At 36.0% G+C, this 4,288-nt stretch overlaps 1 long non-coding RNA gene across 1 annotated transcript; it reads left to right on the top strand.

Moving 5' to 3' along the window:
• Positions 1-6: 6 nt before the first annotated feature.
• Positions 7-3,111, top strand: LOC109323189. The gene is made up of 2 exons (XR_002104571.1): positions 7-739; positions 2,233-3,111. It is a non-coding gene; the product is annotated as an uncharacterized LOC109323189 (long non-coding RNA).
• The last annotated feature ends 1,177 nt before the right edge of the window (positions 3,112-4,288 follow it).

The raw sequence follows: 4,288 nt of genomic DNA, 5'->3' as shown, positions 1-4,288 counted from the left end.
GGAAGGCGCAAAGTTGAGGCGGGTCCAGGGCCCGACTGTGACGTCACCTGAAGTTGGAGGGGCATTTTTCCAGGAGCCCGGCGCGGTGCCCAGGGCGGGCTCCCTCGGCGCGCGGGGCGGCCGCCCTTGACGTGCACAGGTTGGTAGTGGGTCCGACTCCGCCGTCTGCGGGGCTGCAAGAGGCGCCTCCTCCTCCACTGTGGGGTTTTTTTTTTTTTGGTAACAGGTGGAGGAATATCTTTGCGTGACTCCCACTTTTATTCCAGCCTTGGGGCCTTTCGCACAGAAATATTAATGGAGCCCTTTAAACGTCCAGAGTTGTGGCACAACATGAACTAGTACATCAAGTGGCCATGCTACCATTTACAAGCAGTTACCTGCACCTCTTACTAAAATTTGCACAAGATGTTTAGTCCAGTTTTCCCCCTAAAGTAGTGAGTGCCTGTCCTCTGGTTGGGTGTGAGATGGGGGTTGGGAAACGTGCTTTTTTTTTTTTTTAAGTGCTCATTACTCAGATATATATTTGCAACAAATTAAATTCTTTTAATGTAGTGCTGGCTAAACATTTCCTTTTGGAAAGTACCTGTAGATATTACATGTACTTCAGAGGATATTCCAGATGCTGGATTCTGTGGCTAGCAAAATGTAGTTGGTGTGCTAAATTGAATTTTTCTTAATACTGATTACCTCTGGGTCTAAGCTTTCATGTCAGCTGTTGCAAACAGGGAACCAATAAAAGGTATTGTTCTTTTAAATTACTTCTCAGTGATGCTCTCTTCATCTCATAGAAGTTCGCTTGGTCACGTGGCAAAACTTAGGCAAACCCTGACTACTTGATAAATAACAAGTACCATAAATAGCATGTTATATTTGAATTCCATTTCCCGCATCAGTTTTATTTTTTACAGAGTAAATACAGTCATGCCAACAAGAACATGAAACTGCCCGTGTTTAATTTGCATTCCTTTTGTCTTCAGGGTTGGTAAAAACATTGACTACAATTAACATGGAGACTAACAGGAACACTTCCTAGTACATCAAGACGTTTTTTAGCAAACTCAAAATTCAGTGATATATTTAACAGTTTTTATTGTTGCATAGAAAGTAGGTTTTTATGTTAATAAATGTCAGCTGCTCACCTTAGCATGTTCTTTAAAAATGCTTTAGAAAGCCTGGTTGAATTAAATGTCTGCCAGTTATGTGAATCTTAGGTAGATGAACATGTTTAAATAGTTAAAAGCACGTAGAACAGATGGTTCTAAATTATACATGCAGCAAAGGCCTGGAAGATTTGGCAGATTATAAATGGTGAGCAACAGAGGATAAGCAGTTTTAAGAAAATGGTAGTTAAGTATATTTGATGTCTCACACCTATTGTAAACTGTGCACACATTTTTGTCACAATGCTACATGAACAATTTCCAGGGAACATCAAGCAAATTGTATTTGTATTTGAAACCATTTTCAATATTGGCAGTATGTACAAATTGTAAGTATTAAAGAGGGACTTCTTTGGTGTCCAAGTAATTATAAGTCTAATTTGGCAAGCAGGAACCTTTTAAAAAATTAATAGGACTTACTGATTCTTTTAAAAAAACTATAGCCTATAAAATGAGACATTGTTAAAGTTATATGTGAATGTACATACATTGGAGAGCAAAAAATTCTTTAGAGAATCAAGTTATGGTTTCTTGCTATTTATTGACTTGCTGCTATTTTGAATTAAAGGCATGATTAAGCTTCCTGTGAGTAACTGCATTGACAATAAGCTGTTGAACTGTACTACTCATATTTCTGATTAAATTTAAATAAATACCGGTCTGTGGAGTTAGCTACATGAGAATAACCCAACAAAATGGCATTTGCTTAAGCTCACAATTAAGGTCACAGTTTATATTGCAAATTAGTATGGAAAGCTGTTTTTGGTAATAAAGTTTACTAAATATATGTCTGTTAATTTTGCTTATAATATGTAGTTTCTTAACCCTGCCATCTTTACCTCTGCAGATAACAAGAAAAAGGAACAGTGATTTTTGTATTACACAGTGTAAAAACATGGGTACATTTAGTATGCTGTCCTTATGGCAAAGTAAAATATGTTGCAAGACTAAAAATTTTGGGGGGGTTGTATAAGACCTTTATTTAAAATACACATAAGAAAGTAAGACCAATGTTAGATTTTTGGTGTGCGCTGCCCTTTTTCTCATTTCTTTGTTTGCATGTTTATTATAGAACTGCAGTGTAAAGGAGCAGATGTTTTGCCAAACATCCTGATGTGTTGCTTTTTCTTATGGGAGTGCCTAACTGTTCCTTCTGATGCATCGACTTGACAGCTGGTTGATTTCATGGAGCTGCTAAGAAGCCATTAGTGGTGTCATTGAATTGAAACAGAACAGTCACTCCCAGCTTGAACCTCAATTGTTAATGTCTTTGTTGCTACTTTTGTGTTCTACACAAGATGTGGAATATCACAGTTGCAAGAAAGTGCATGCTTTTGTGTGATCTCTCTGAATTAGTGAAAGGATGTGTTAATTTTTTACTGCTTTTAGATGTACAATATCCTTATTATGGCATATCTGGGATTAGGATATTTGAGTTACTGACCTAGACTTAGCAAAACTAGAATTGCAATTTACTGTGCAAGCTGGCATGGAAATGCTAGTCCAAAACTGAAGTTACATATCAAAATTTATTCCTAGTCCACAAGGGGTGTTAAATTCTAAAAGCACTAAAGGCAAAGTAACTACCCCCTTACCCCCAAAAAAGCCTCATAAAAACTAGGATCTTTTGTAATAAAATATGTGTTTATGGCTACATGATATTATAAGATATTATTGATTTCAGTAGAGATTTAATCCTAAAAAAACAGTATAATAGGAAAAAAGACCTGTACATATATTTGTTTCTTTTTTTAAATGCATGACTTTAATATAATAAATGCCTGACAAAGAGTAGTTTTTGTCTCACTCAGGTGAGTTGGCCAAATGAAGTCAATAGGATGACTGCCTAAAGCCAATAGGGTGTGCCCCCGAATGTAAACTGAACCTCAAATTTCATTGTACTTTTCTATAGTTAATTTCAGTCAATGATATTAAATGGTTTTATAAGCAAGTCTGTGACCTTTTTTAATACTGTGAGGGAGCAGTCAAGAGCAGCACTGGCAAAGTTAATGAGAAGAGAGACAACAGTATATTTCAGAATTATCTTGTAGAATGGAACAGTCTGAACACTGACATAACAATGTAATGCAAATAAATTACACTCTTTAAAGTGTATACAGGACAATGCAGATCCTTAAATACCAGTACAGAGCATAACTAAAACTGATTTTTCCTCTCCTCCCCCCAAAAACAATTATAGAAATGATCACAAACTTTATTCAGCATAAATTATGTTCCTAGTTTGTAAAATTCCAATTATACTAATATTTTTCCCTACATATGATTCTATTCTGGTTAATGTTGTGGTAGTTATAAATGGAAATGCTGCTTTGATGTCATTACTTAAGTGGGTTGTAGGTGTCTGGACTTCTTTCATGTTTACTTTTAAGGTTAAGTCATGGAAACAGTAATAGAAAAGCAGTCAGATCAGCTTGGAAAAATTAAATCTTTTCTATTTTGTTACCTAGTTTTTCTCATGCAATCAGGAACAGCAAAGGAGTCACCAATGGGTTGTGTGAGAAAAATTCTGTTGTAAATTAGATTTAATACTTCACACACTTTTTAGCTTGGCTTTTGAGAGCTTTATGAAGCTGTTTTACAGACAGGGAAAACTGAGGCACAGAGAAGTTAAATGACTCATCCAAGGCCATTGCAGTAAGTCAGTGGCAGAATTGAGGAAAAGAACCACTTCAGCGTGGGGGTCATGTTTCTCTTAGAAATTAAAGGCTTGCATGTTATCCAGCATGCTTGTTATGTGTAAAGTCAAGATTATGCACAAGTCTTTGAAGGATTGAGGTTATAGCCTACATAGAGTCTCTTTATAATGCCCAATGTAAGTGGGATATTTTGATTATTCTGAATATTTTTTTCTTACAGTTTTAATCTAAAATGTTCATATCCAGCATCAATGACTGTTATAAAATAATGTGCAATATATGAAATGTCGTGAAAATACTAGACAAGTCTTTTTTTTGTTAGTGGCTCTCCATATGTGTATGTGTGCAATAATTTGTTTTGGGTGTGGGTTGGGGTGATTGGTTCAGTCAAGGGCAGTTTATAATTAGTGTTGTTGGATAATGAAATATAAATTAACTTTCTGCATTACATACAAGTGTTCTCTGAGACGT

Source organism: Crocodylus porosus, unplaced genomic scaffold (genome assembly GCF_001723895.1).
Source record: "Crocodylus porosus isolate Cpor-Errol unplaced genomic scaffold, CroPor_comp1, whole genome shotgun sequence".
In the NCBI taxonomy this organism is placed as follows: domain Eukaryota; kingdom Metazoa; phylum Chordata; order Crocodylia; family Crocodylidae; genus Crocodylus; species Crocodylus porosus.
The sequence above is the reverse complement of the archived record's forward strand: the minus strand, read 5'-3'. Positions and strand labels throughout refer to the sequence as shown.